Genomic DNA, 15031 nt, shown 5'->3' on the forward strand with positions numbered 1-15031 from the left:
TCATGTGACCTACATGCAGGTGAGGGTCTAGAACAGGGGTCCCCAAACTTTTTTCTGTGAGGGCCACATCATTTTTCCTTTCTGTGATGGGGGGCCTGGGTCGGTCTCTAACATAAAATAATATGGAACGGAGTGGAACGGTGTGAAATGGAGGCGGTTGCGCAAAGCAATTGCGCGCAGGAGAGCACTGGTGGATGCAAACAAAGTCTAAACAGTTGAATTTGGATGGAATGTATACCTATAGTGATATGTCAATGAAATATAATCAGTTTTACAGTCTGATACATGAGGGAGGACCCTCATCATACACGGGGGGACCCATGAAGCAGGGCTATCTGGGGGTCCTTAAACGAGCATCAAAACTTGCATTCTGGTGAATTTAGATGCACCAATTTGTGCCCTTTCTGCATCAATTTATGGTGGAAATGTCATTATTTATGTAAAGGAAAACACAATATTCAGGCACCAGATGACCATTCAAAATGCAATGTAATATAATGCAATATAAGGCTCTCAGGCATTCTGTACTTTCAAATATGTATTCTCCTTGAGCAGTCAACATCAACTATCAGCTATTTCGCTAGCAAACACGAAAGCTAACTTATTTGCGAAACAGCGCCCCCGCCACTACGTCGTCGCAATGCCGCAATTGCAGTTAGAAATTACAGAAATCCACCAAGTGCAGCGCTTGTAGAAAATACGACCGTCAGAGTTTTGTTGAGAGCTGGAGGCGGCTAGAAATATGACGGAGGCAGCCGCCTCATAATTGTCTATGCAGGAAAAACCCTGCTTGACACAGATCATGAACATATCGGTAACATTATTTAGTCTTCTCCTGCAGCGGGGCATCTACATTATCTAATCCCCCATTGTTTCAAATCATCTGGTGCCTGTTACAATAGGATTGTATTAAAACATAAGGTTTGTTTCTGCACGGACGAAGTTGAGTGTGACACAGCCATGTGGAGAGCTGGATGTAGAATGTCAACACGGAGTTATAATGAAAGTGTAAGCAACTTGAGAGAATGCTTTAATCGTCATTTCTGTTAGTCAGAGTACAGTATAGGACTAGGCAGAATTTAACATGGTGACAGCGAGGTGGACACGTTCCTGACGTGACAAAACCGAACTTTGCTACAGTGAGGAATAGCCTAGCACATGGGCGTCAGCAGCTTTTTGAATGTGGGGGGGACACTTATTTTTCGGGGGGTCTGGGGGTCCTCCCCCCGAAATTTTTTAAATAGTAGATTCAATTTCCTGCATTCTGGTGCGTTTTACAGCCAAAATAATCTCCCTCTTTCTTTGTTTTTCCTTGGAGCTGGCATGGTCTGCAATTACTGACTACTATTATGTTTTGGTTTAACTCACAGAGGCCTGACACTGACACTTGGCACTTTTTAGGTACTTTATTAAATATGAAGATTCAAAAAGAATCAAAGAGTGAATTAGAAAAGAATGAGGTAACTTTGAGTCAACAAATTGAATAAAAAGTTATGAGGAAACATACAATATGTACCTAGGCTACTCAGAGCCTATTACAATCAAACTTAGCCCTCTTCAGTGCATTGCAGAACATTCAACTATAACTCAATACAACCTGTTAAATACTTGCTTTTACTCCATTCTTTCAGAAATGGGGATGCATTGAGCACTTGTTCATATTGTTTTTCTCTAATAGAACATTTTAGAAATAGAAAAATAAATGGAACAGGTGTTTTCTTCTTCTTTTTTAACCCTAGCTCAAGCAATCAGATGCAAAATTGATTCTTTGGGTGGGTGCAATGGCCAAATTAAATAGTGCAAATGCTCAGGGCAATGAACACGGGCAGGAGATGCAATAATGACAGGACAGGTAAGCACTGTGGTGTTTGTCGCCATTCTGTGCTTTTGATGACATTTCGCCTGTGTCTGTTCTGCATTTAAACATGTCTAACCGCACTAGTAATGCCTAACAAAACTGCTAGTGCCATATAGCTGATCTAGCTCGTATTTGGTTGCTAGTAGGCTATGCTAATTCTATTGCTAATACAGAGAATGTCTCATAAGGTGCTAACATTCTTATCAGAAAAGCTGGCTGTGTTTGACCTTGGGAGAACGCAATGTTGCTGTTTGGCCACTCACGGGAAAACTTGGATGACTTTGACTTACTTTTCTCTTCTTAGACATTTTTTTTCCTTATATCCATCTTGGTGGATGATCTAAATATCGTCTTGCCCAGTCTGAATGTTTCGAATCTGCGTGCTGCTGCCGTGTTAAAAACAGAAGTAAAACGCGGAGTGGATTTCTGGATATGGGCAATCCCCTACTCATAAAGTGGAACGGATTTGATTGTGAAGCAATGAAAATAACGCTGACCAGTCATGCAACATATTTTTGATGGCAAATGTGGGGGGGTCCAAACGACCTTTTTTCAAAGGTGGGGGGGACACGTCCCCCCCCAAATATATGGTGGTGACGCCCATGGCCTAGCATCTGAGCTAACTCCCGCAGAAGTGATTCCAGTAAAAGCGGAAAAGATGGAAGGACTGAGACCTCCACAGACGCTATGCTTGGACTCTGGAAACCTGGCGAAGACGTGGAAATCGTGGAAGGAGGAGTTTACACTCTACTTGGAACTTTCTATGCCAGATGCGACCGAAACTGTGAGTGTGAAGCTGTTCTACTACCTCATTGGAGAGGCGGGTAGGGAGCTCTGTGAAACGTTGATGAGTGACAGCACTTCGGCTAGGAGGAAACTGTTGGACTTGATCACCGCATTTGATGAACATTGCAATCCCAAAGTGAACGAGACAGTAGAAAGATATCGTTTTTTCACGAGAATTCAAGGTCAGAAAGAAGGCATTGACTCGTATGTTACTGATCTAAAAGTGTTAGCCAGTACATGTAACTTTGGAGAAATAAAGAACTCGCTCATACGTGACAGAATAGTATGTGCTGGCAACGATGCAGGGCTGAAAGAGAGGCTGCTAAGAGAAGAGAAGTTAACACTGGAAAAATGTCTACACATGTGCAGGGCCACAGAGTTGTCTCGTGAAAATAGCAAAACCCTCTCAGGGAATAGCGTGGAGGAGGTACACATGATGAAACAGGCAGAAGGGCAGGAGTTAGATACAGTGTCATGCAAGTTCTGTGGGATGACACATGAAAGGAGCAAGGCAAAATGTCCAGCCTACGGAAAGAGCTGCAAGAAATGTGGTAAAGAAAATCACTTTGCAGTTAAATGTAAAGCCAAACTGGAGAAAGAGAAAAAATATGACAAAAGAACACGGAAAGTGCACCAGATGACTGACCAGGATAGTGAAGAGGAATATGAGAACGTCATGAGTATCACCACAAGAGGGAGACAGACTACTGAAGACCGAAATGACAAGGCCAGGCACAGCCAGCTGTTTGCAGGAATGCTAGTAGGCAGAGAGCTTGTGAGGTTCCAGATAGATTGTGGGGCCACATGTAATGTTATCCCGATTAACCTGCTTAATCCAGACACAAAGCTAGAAAGTACAAAGAAAGTGCTGGTGATGTACAACAAGTCCAAGCTGCACCCACTGGGAAAATGTAAGGTTAAGGTGAGGAACCCAAGAAACCATAAACTGTACCAGTTGGAGTTTGTAGTAGTAGAAGAGGACTGCAAATTGCCACTGCTTGGCAGGAAGGCGAGCGAAGCAATGAAGCTGATAAAAGTGGAATACGAGAACATACTAGCCACCGACAGCATTGTGAGAGACGAAACAACACCTGAGAGAGAACTGACTATGGAACAAATAAAGAGGGAGTATGGAGATGTGTTCACAGGGGACGGCTGCCTGGACGGAGAGTATCGAATCGAGATCGACAAGAGGGTGGAGCCAGTTAAACTCCCCAAACGACGAGTTCCGGTGGCTATGATGACATCACTCAAGGGAGAGTTGAGAGATCTACAAGAGAGAGAGATCATCACTCCTGTGGAAAAGAGCACAGATTGGATTAGTAGTTTGGTTACGGTGCAGAAGCCGAATGGAAAGACAAGAGTGTGCATAGACCCGCGACCACTCAACAAGGCACTGAAGCGCAGCCATTTTCCCCTGCCCACCATAGAAGATGTTCTCCCAGACCTGTCGAGAGCAAAGGTGTTTACAGTCTGTGATGTCAAACATGGATTCTGGCATGTGAAACTGGAGGAGGAGTCGAGCTATCTGACAACGTTTGCCACACCATTTGGCAGATATAGGTGGCTCAGGATGCCAATGGGGATAAGTCCGGCTCCGGAGATATTCCAGCAGAAGCTGACCCTGGCGCTGGAGGGGCTGCCAGGAATATACATTATCGCAGACGATATCCTCATCACGGGAGAAGGGGACACACAAGAGATGGCTGACAAAGACCACGACAGGAAACTGAGACAGTTCCTCACCAGATGCAGGGAGAGGAACATAAAACTGAATGCAGATAAGCTCAGATTGAGACAGCAAGAGGTACCATACATCGGACACGTACTGACAGCAGAGGGGCTGAAAGTCGACGCTGAGAAGGTTCGAGCAGTGAGAGACATGCCGAGGCCCACAGACGTGAAAGGCATACAGAGACTAGTCGGCATGGTGAATTACCTGGCTAAGTTCTACCAACACCTATCAGACGACTGTGAGATACTGAGACAGCTCACCCATAGAGACAGCATATGGGAGTGGACAGATGTGCAAGAGGAAGCATTCGGCAGGCTGAAGGACAAGATAGCCAAAGCGCCAGTACTCAAGTACTATGGCCCCAAGCAGGAACTTACGCTGCAGTGTGACGCGTCAGAAACGGGACTCGGAGCAGCACTGACCCAAGGTGGAAAACCGGTGGCGTTTGCGAGCAGGGCGCTGACTCAGACAGAAAAGGGCTACACCCAAATTGAAAAAGAATGTCTGGCCATCGTCTTTGGCGCAGAAAAATTCCATCAGTACACGTACGGCCGGAAAGTGACTGTACAGAGCGACCACAAGCCTCTGGAGAACATCGTCAGGAAGCCACTGCTGAGTGCACCCAAGCGACTGCAGAGGATGTTGCTGCGGCTTCAGTCATATGACATAGAGGTGACATACGTTCCCGGACGTGACATGGTGCTCGCAGATACATTGAGCAGAGCGTACCTGCCTGAGAGCTCAGGCGCGGGGTCATTGGAAGCTGAGATAGAGACAGTTAATATGGTGGACTACGTACCAATCTCAGAGGCGAGACTCAGCACAATACGCTCTGCGACCCGAGACGATGACACCCTACAGAGGTGAAGTGAAATCATACTGAAGGGATGGCCGAAGAATAAGAGAGACACACCGATAGATATCAGACACTATCACTCGGTGCAAGAGGAGCTGAGTGTTCAGGACGACATCGTCTTCAGAGGAGAGAGAGTTGTGATTCCAGACACACTACAAAGCGACATCACTCGCCGCATACACTCTACTCACCTGGGAGTAGAGGGTTGTCTCAGACGGGCGAGAGAATACGTCTACTGGCCAGGAATGACCGAGCAGATCAGGACAGCCATATCCAAGTGTGACGTCTGCAGAGCAATGGACACAAAGCAGCGGAAAGAGACACTGCACTCACACGAGGTGCCGAGCAGGCCATGGGCCAAGGTGGGGACAGACTTGTTTACCCATAACAACATGGATTACCTACTGACGGTTGACTACTATTCTAACTTTTGGGAGGTCGACCATGTACCTGACACAAAATCGAGTACAGTTATAAGAAAGCTGAAGGCTCACTTTGCTCGTCAAGGGATCCCGGATGTCGTGGTTTCGGATAATGGGCCACAGTACTCTTCCCATGAGTTCGATAGGTTCAGTCGGCTGTGGGGATTTCAACACCGGACGTCATCCCCTGGCTACCCTCAAAGCAACGGGAAAGCCGAGTCGGCGGTCAAAACGGCAAAGAGACTAATGATGAAAGCCAAGGTGGCAGGGGAGGACCCATACCTGGCAATGTTGGATCACCGCAACACTCCATCTCAAGGGCTAGATACAAGCCCAGCTCAGAGACTGATGTGTAGGAGGACCAGAACCCTGCTACCAACGAGGGATAGTCTTCTGCAGCAGGAGGTGAAACGCACAACACCAGAGCAGATGAGACGAGGACAAATGAGACAAGCAAAGTACTACGACAGAACAGCCAGTGATTTGGACACGCTGAAAGCAGGAGAGCATGTCAGAATTCAACCCTTCGAACCACACACAAGCTGGAGAAAGGCGACAGTGGTGCAGCCTGTGGACCACAGATCCTACAGAGTGGAGCTGGACACCGGAGCTGTCCTTCGACGGAATCGACGACACCTGAGACGGGACAGGGGCACAGAGCCCAGTGGGGCACAGAGCCCAGAGACCCACAGCACACCAACGTCTACTGCTACTCCGGGTGGGGCACAGAGCCCAGAGACCCACAGCACACCAAAGTCTACTGCTACTCCGGGCAGGGACATAGGGGACACACAGACTATAACCACTAGATCGGGTCGAGCAGTTGCTAGACCCGGATATCTCATGGACTATGCAAGCTGAGTTGTGTAGCGCACAGTGTGTTCGAGAGAAGAAGAAAAGGAAAAAAAAAGAGAGAAAAAGAAATGGTTTTGAAAGATTTTTATGTTGTTCACTGTTCACTGTTTAGCTCCCTGTTAGTTCAGTAAAAGAAAAGGGATGTTACAAGAGGATCTTTTAGTTCAGTAAAAGAAAAGGGATGTTACAATAGGATTGTATTAAAACATAAGGTTTGTTTCTGCACGGACGAAGTTGAGTGTGACACAGCCATGTGGAGAGCTGGATGTAGAATGTCAACACGGAGTTATAATAAAAGTGTAAGCAACTTGAGAGAATGCTTTAATCGTCATTTCTGTTAGTCAGAGTACAGTATAGGACTAGGCAGAATTTAACAGTGCCTACTTGCGCACAGACTCACCGCGGGACACACCTCCTCCGCGATCACATTCATACATTTATTGACAAACTTCTTTGCATTTAACAAGAATAATCACTTGTGCACTGTTGGTTAAATCCCCTGCATTCTGAATCAAATTTTCTCTTTACCAACCGTTTGGCCATTTTTCATCTCTCTGAATTTTCGTTCTAGCTCGCGTGCACCTGCTACAGATCCGTGCTCGTTCACTATGGAACGTTACGTTGAATGTACCGCATTCTGTGGGCGGGTGAAACAAACTAATAATGTTATTAATGAAAATAGTTTATAACTAAGGGAAATTTTAATTCGAAAGCCAACCTTTAATATCAAATACAGATATGATATGATTAAAACATATATTTAAAGTTTAATTTTCAAAATATGTTTCTGGCATTGTTGAGAGTGTGTGGGGGCGACGTTGTTCAAAGGGCCGGTCCAAGTGTGGGGGCGGGCCGTGTTCGGCCCGCGGGCCGTAGTTTGGGGACCCCTGGTCTAGAACAGTCATGTGACCTACATGCAGGTGAGGGTCTAGATCAGTCATGTGACCTACATGCAGGTGAGGGTCTAGAACAGTCATGTGACCTACATGCAGGTGAGAGTCTAGAACAGTCATGATGAGACCTACATGCAGGTGAGGGTCTAGAACAGTCATGTGACCTACATGCAGGTGAGGGTCTAGAACAGTCATATGACCTACATGCAGGTGAGGGTCTAGAACAGTCATGATTAGACCTACATGCAGGTGAGGGTCTAGATCAGTCATGTGACCTACATGCAGGTGAGGGTCTAGAACAGTCATGTGACCTACATGCAGGTGAGGGTCTAGAACAGTCATGTGACCTACATGCAGGTGAGGGTCTAGAACAGTCATGATTAGACCTACATGCAGGTGAGGGTCTAGAACAGTCATGATGAGACCTACATGCAGGTGAGGGTCTAGAACAGTCATGTGACCTACATGCAGGTGAGGGTCTAGAACAGTCATGTGACCTACATGCAGGTGAGGGTCTAGAACAGTCATGATTAGACCTACATGCAGGTGAGGGTCTAGATCAGTCATGTGACCTACATGCAGGTGAGGGTCTAGAACAGTCATGTGACCTACATGCAGGTGAGGGTCTAGAACAGTCATGTGACCTACATGCAGGTGAGGGTCTAGAACAGTCATGATTAGACCTACATGCAGGTGAGGGTCTAGAACAGTCATGAGACCTACATGCAGGTGAGGGTCTAGAACAGTCATGTGACCTACATGCAGGTGAGATATAAGTTCACATATAGGAGTTTGTTGTGTGGTTTTCAGAGACAAAGAGCTGCTGTTGGGCCTGTGGAATTCTACACGCTCAGTCGCATCGGCCTGCTGTGTGGGCGTACAGACGGACGCTGAAAGAACCGTAGGTCGTCACTCTCCTTAACTTTACTCTGGCCCCCTCCTACCATGCCAACCTCGTCCCCCTCCACACCCCCTCCCGTTGCGTCAGGTTTGACGACCAAACCATCCTCAAGACCACCAGGACCAAGCTCCGGACCTGGGGGTGATAGGGCCTTTTCAGCCGCAGCCCCGTCCCTCTGGAACGCCCTCCCCAACCACATCAGACAGGCCAACACCCTCCCAACATTTAAACACACGCCCTCAAAACCCACCTCTTCAAGCTTGCCTTCACCAGTTAACCCTCCACTCCCACTCCCCTTCCCATGTGTCCCCAGCACCAGTGGTGTAGTCTAGTTTTTTCTAGTGGGTATACTGTGATTTTGCCCTCCCAGTCAGAGCGACACCTGTCCCGTAGCGACACCCCATAAGCACCACCACACTCACTTATGCATACAGTATGCATCTACACCGGTGTTTGCTGCCTTGGGGGGGGTGGCATGGACTGTACTTGTACATCAAGCTGCCTCACGCTACAGAAACAGGAGATAGGCTCCAGCCCCCTAAGGGCCGTTAGGCTCGAGAACCATCAGTTCTCAAGGCTACTTATGTGGTCTTGACTACATGTCCACTTTCTCACCTGGTTCTTGCTGTCTCTCTGGTGTGCCGACACCATCCTGCTCTCTCATTCTCTCCCTCTCTATCCTCCTCTCTCCCTCTTTTGCTGTCAACCAAAAGGCAAATATAACAACCAGAGTATTTATAATTTAATAAGAGGTATACATTGAATTCATATCAAATCATAACATCATTCTAATTGAATATTGGGTTGCTGTGGGCAATAGAGTCAGATACTGTCTTTACTTACTCTCTCACCTGTAAGAAAATCGTATGTCCAACTACACAAACTCCACATACCTCCCTAGGGAGTTTAACGCGGTGCTAATTACATGTGTGTATATAGCGCCTAGCTCAGACAGCAAAGTAGCATTGGCGCGACTATATGACGTCATTAGTAGCCAACAAAGCACTGATCCACAGGCTATTCACATCATAGCGGGGGACTTTAATCATGTCGACCTGAAGGCAGTACTACCCAAGTTCTATCAGCATGTAAAATGTGCAACGAGAGGAGAAAAAACACTGGATAAGGTATACACCAACATCAAACGTGCTTACAAGGCTAGTCCGCTAGCTCATCTAGGCATGTCTGACCATGTGTCAATCCTCCTGATTCCTGCATACACTACAATGGGGAAAAGTGCTCCCACCACCACTAAGACTGTCAGAACCTGGCCAGAAGGGTCCGCTCCACTGCAGATCTGCCTAAATGACACCCTATGGCAGGAATATGAGCATGAGGACCTGGAACAGTACACGTCGTCGGTTCTGAACCACATAGTGAACTGCACCAACTCAGTCACCGTGGACAAACGGGTCCGGGTCTACCCCAACACGAAGCCATGGATGACTGGGAAGGTCCAAAAACTGATAAATGAGATGGACAACGCCTTCTTCGCAGGGAAGCGCACACCGCTGTACAGCTCCACCAGGGCCAACCTAAAGCGCGGCATCAAAGCGGCCAAGGCAGAGCACAGAGAGAAGATTGAGGAATGCCTCCTGAGCAACGACTCCAGGCGGATGTGGCAGGGGGTTCAGCAGATGACAAACTTCAGAGCCAACAGGCTCACAGCCGCAGAGGACGACCCCCTGCTGGCGGGAAAGCTGAACACCTTCTACGCCCGGTTCGACGAGGGGCGAACGGAGGTAACCACAACACAAACACCACTCTCTCCAGCTCTCAGCAGCCTCACCCTCACAGAGCATGAGGTGAGACGCGTACTGAAGGCGGTGGACCCCAGGAAAGCCTCAGGGCCGGATGGCGTCCTGGGACGGGTGCTGAGAGACTGCGCCGACCAACTGGCCGGGGTTTTCACCAACATCTTTAACCAGTCCCTGTCCCAGGCCACCGTCCCACCCTGCCTGAAAACCTCAACTATCATCCCAGTCCCGAAGAAAAGCACGGTGAGCTGCCTAAACGACTACCGCCCGGTGGCACTCACACCAATCATCATGAAGTGCTTCGAGAAACTAGTCCGGGCCCACATACTCACACGCCTCCCGCCCAACCTGGATCCATACCAGTTCGCCTACAGAGCCCACAGGTCCACAGAGGACGCCATAGCGACGACTCTCCACGCCACTCTATCCCACCTGGAGAGGGGAAACAGCTACGCGAGACTGCTCTTCGTGGACTTCAGCTCCGCCTTCAACACCATCCTTCCAGACAGGCTAGTGACCAAACTACTAGACCTGGGTCTATCACACTCTATATGTGCGTGGATCAAGGACTTCCTGACCGACCGCCCCCAGAGGGTGCGGGTGGGCCCCCACACCTCCACAGCCCTCAGCCTCAGCACTGGGTCCCCCCAGGGCTGCGTGCTAAGCCCCATCCTCTACAACCTCTACACCCACGACTTCACCCCCGTCCACCCCAGCAACTACATCGTAAAGTTTGCAGACGACACCACCGTGGTGGGATGTATCTCGGGGGGGGACGAGGCGGCGTACAGGGATGAGGTAGAGCAACTGAGCAAGCTGTGCAAGGTTAACAACCTGCTGCTAAACAAGTCAAAGACCCAGGAATTCATCGTAGACTTCAGGAGGAAAAAGTCCGAGATCCAGCCCCTGCTCATCGACGGAGAGAGCGTGCAGAGAGTCTCAACCCTCCGATTCCTGGGACACAACATGCGGGATGACCTGGCCTGGAAGGACAACACAAAAGGCACCATCAAGAGGGCACAACAGCGGCTATACACCCTGAGATGCCTCAGGAAAGAACACAACAAGCAGGAGATACTGGTGGCCTTCTACCACGGCGCAGTGGAGAGCATCCTCACCTACGGCATCTCCAACTGGTTCCACAGCTGCACAACAGCGGAGAGAAACGCGCTACAGAGAGTCGTGAGAACAGCACAGAAGATCACCAGTGCCCCCCTCCCCTCTCTGGAGGAGCTGTACAACACACGCTGTCTCAGGAGGGCCTCCAAGATCTCCAGGGACCCGACCCACCATGGGCACGTACACTTTGTCAAGCTGCCCTCGAACAGGAGGTACAGGACCCCGGCCGCTAAGACAAACAGACTGAAGGACTGCTTCTACCACAGGGCCGTCAAGGCCCTGAACACAGAAAAGGCCTAAGTTCTGGGCCCGGGACAGTCCGGACGGATTGTATGGCAGCTAGTGCTGAGGCACAAACATGTACATTTTCAAGCCTGTAAACTGTGACACTTTAAAATAATGTGGAAAAATACTGTTGTGCAATATGACAACCCTAGTTGACTATCTGTGCAGTATAGTACAGTGGATTGTGTACATAGCCTTTATTGATGTAAACCAGCTCCTTACCTTCTTGTGATTTTATGCTTTTATGCTTTTTCTAAAATTTTTTTTTTTTTTTCCCCTTTCCTAACACCAGGGGAGCCACCCCTCCTAAATTTCGTTGTTTGGTACCTGTACTGTAGCAATGACAAATAAAGTCCATTCCATTCCAAAACAGACATTTCCAATGAGTGAGGGTTTGTTCCAATGCTTCAATCCACTGTCCATGTACTGTAAATATACCATTATGGTATTACCATAAAGCCCAATTCTAGCAGAATAAGAAAGATTGTATATCTACTTTAAGTAAAATAATAAAGTGCATCCAGTTAGCTCTTTAGCTGGCATGTGTGCAGCAGACTAGCTCATCTCATCACCTCTGAGCTAGCTTGCTAGTTCTTTGACACTATTATTCACACCATGAAACTATAATCAGACACTTTCTAGTCACAATAATAACGACTAATTTGAACCAACTTTCTCTGTCAGAACACAGTAATTATATTTGCTAACGTTTCAACTTGCTTACTTTCTTCTGCAGAGCTTTCACCCTGCAAAAACTCTCTCGCGTCGCACATGCACACTCGCGCAAAACCAAAACCATTCTCCAGCGGCACGAAGCTGTGTGTGGAGGTCTGGCCCGCCCACCCCAAGGCAACTGTAGGGGAAATACTGAGAGCCTTCTGAACGACTGGTTATGTGATAACAAACATGTCCGAAAGTTCGAAGTAAGTGCTTCGTAACACAGACGGGGTGAATTTTCTGAATAAAAGTGTGACAGTTCTGTCACAAAACGCCGTTACGTATCCTCGCGCATTTTCTAGTGGGTATACGCAAATCCTTGTCCTTTCCTAGTGGGTATACGGCGTAGTCCTGCGTATCACGTAGACCAGTGTTTTTCAACCACTATTCCACTTAATTGGTCTAGAAAAATTAAGGCGCAAAAAAAAAAAGAAATCATACAGCTGCGTATGCATATGGTTGCGCAGGTGGCGGTAGCGCGATTACTAGCGTAATCTGACGTTTTTTTCATATATTTAGAGAGAATTAGAGATGCGGGCAGACAAGTGACAATGCTAACAACAAAGATGGATACATATCCTGCTGCACCGACTCCATTGTGCTTTGTGGTGGACAGCTATCAAACAGTGCCATGGTCCCTAGCAAGCTTAAACACAATCTGCAAACAAAACACCCGTCAAAACACCCGCTGTTGTTTTCCTATGCACTGCCTCGAGCAGCGTTCTCACCAAAAGCGAAGCGAAGCAGCTCCAAATGACGCAGAGCAAAGCGAATTTTATCCAAAACTCTGATTCCAAGTGAAGCAAATGTTCTAGTGAGAACACACCCTAAGAGACATTAATATTACTGGACTGCAAAGCCATTGTGAACACGATGCTTAGCTCTGATATCATTAAAGAAATGGCCAAAGTTCCCCTCTCGATTAAGACGATTGCCAGACGCATTGATGACATGTCTGCAGACATCGAAAATGTTTTTTTGGAGAAGATACGTGGCAGTGGGCAGTTTGCTTTGCAACTTGAGTCTTGGCTCAACTCTTGGCCAATGCACGCTTTGTGGATGGAGACACAATCACAGAAAAATTCTTTTTTGCAAGACATTGCATTAAAAAAAAAAAAAACAGGGGAGGACTTCAGTGGGACAGCTGCGTAAGTGTCTGCAGACTCTGCACTGATGGAGCAGCAGCTATGTTGCCGAGACTTTTGGAGATAGCTGTTGTTCGTATGGTAAACTTTGTAAAGACAAGACCTCTGAAAAGCCGCTTATATGCAGCATTATGTGAAGAGATGGGAGCCCAGCATAAGACGTTATTGCTCCATACGGCGGTCCGATGATTGTCCCGCGGAAAAGTGCCGGCCCGCGTGTTTGAGTTACGGGAGGAGCTGAACACCGTTTTAACTGATGAGAAGTGTGATGACGCAAAGCTGCTTGCAAGTGACAAATTGTGCGCAAGGCTCGCATACATGGCCAATATACAGGGCCAGGCTTCGCACTGAGTGAGTATAACGTTCTTATAATGTTACGTATAGGCTACTATGTATCATTTTGTAACATTTGGGATGGCGGTGTGCCGTGGGATTTTTTCAAGGTAAGAAATGTGCCGTGGCACAAAAAAGGTTGAAAAACACTGACGTAGACTACACCACTGCCCAGCACTACCTTAATTAGGCCCCAATACTTTCTTCTATTTATTTTTGTTTCTTTTTATTATTACTACTCGATCTTTTCAGTTTGTAAAGCCTCTTTGAGTGTCTAGAAAAGCGCTATATAAGTCTAATGTATTATTATTATTATTATTATAGGAGTTAGTGACAAAGAGTTGTGGGATTCTATACGCTCAGTCGCATCGGCCTACTGTGTGGGCGTACAGACGGACGCTGAAACAACCGTAGGTCGTCACTCTCCTTAAGCTCAGGGTCTCTATCCGAGGCCCTTCGCTAGCAGCTGATGAGAGAGGGTCCCTGGGGTGGATTGACACCAACAACACGCTGGCTAGAGAGAGTGTGTACATGAAACCACTTGGGGGTTTTAGAGAGAGGAGGATTACATTGTAATGTGTTGTAATTGTATTGTAGAATTGAGGTGCTCTCAAGTATATATGAGTGTGCAGGAGAGACTAAGAGCTCAGTCTGTCTATCTATCGCTCTCTCTATCTATCTATCGTTCTCTCTCTTTCTCTATCTATCTGTCTATCTATCTATCTATCTATCTATCTATCTATCTATCTATCTCTCTCTCTCTCAGTCTATCTATCTATCGCTCTCTCTCTCTCTCTCTCTCTCTCTATCTATCTATCACTCTCTCTATCTATCTATCTATCACTCTCTCTCTCTATCTATCTATCGCTCTCTCTCAGTCTATCTATCTATCTTTCTATCTATCCTTCACTCATCTCTGTCTGGGCCTAGCTTGTTTTGATGCTTTAATTCAATAAAAAGTTGTTGAATGGCATTGATGGTCATGGACATTATTCCTTTGTCTCACATTTCCCAACCATGGTCTGGTGAATCATTGTCTAAATGTATCTTAAGTATTCTTCCTATGTTTTTAATACACAAGGTAACAGGGGTGCAAACGTTTTCGAAGTAATTGCAGGTGTTACGGTCAGGGCTGCCGCTACTTACACGCGCATCATTGTTAGACCACCGTTAGTGCTAGCGATATCCATTTAGCACCATTAGTGCTAGCGCTATCCCCCCCCCCCCCCGTCAAAAGAAATTCTCCTCAAGGTTAGCCACGCAATGATCATTTTTATTAGTTTTCAGGCTTTTGTGAAAAGCTTTAACATATTCTCCTTTCTCTGTAAATAATTATTTCTAAAAAGTAAAACATGATACTACTTTTCTC

The sequence above is a fragment of the Nansenia antarctica genome, assembly GCF_963989245.1.
Source record: "Nansenia antarctica genome assembly, chromosome: 1".
Taxonomy (NCBI): domain Eukaryota; kingdom Metazoa; phylum Chordata; class Actinopteri; order Argentiniformes; family Microstomatidae; genus Nansenia; species Nansenia antarctica.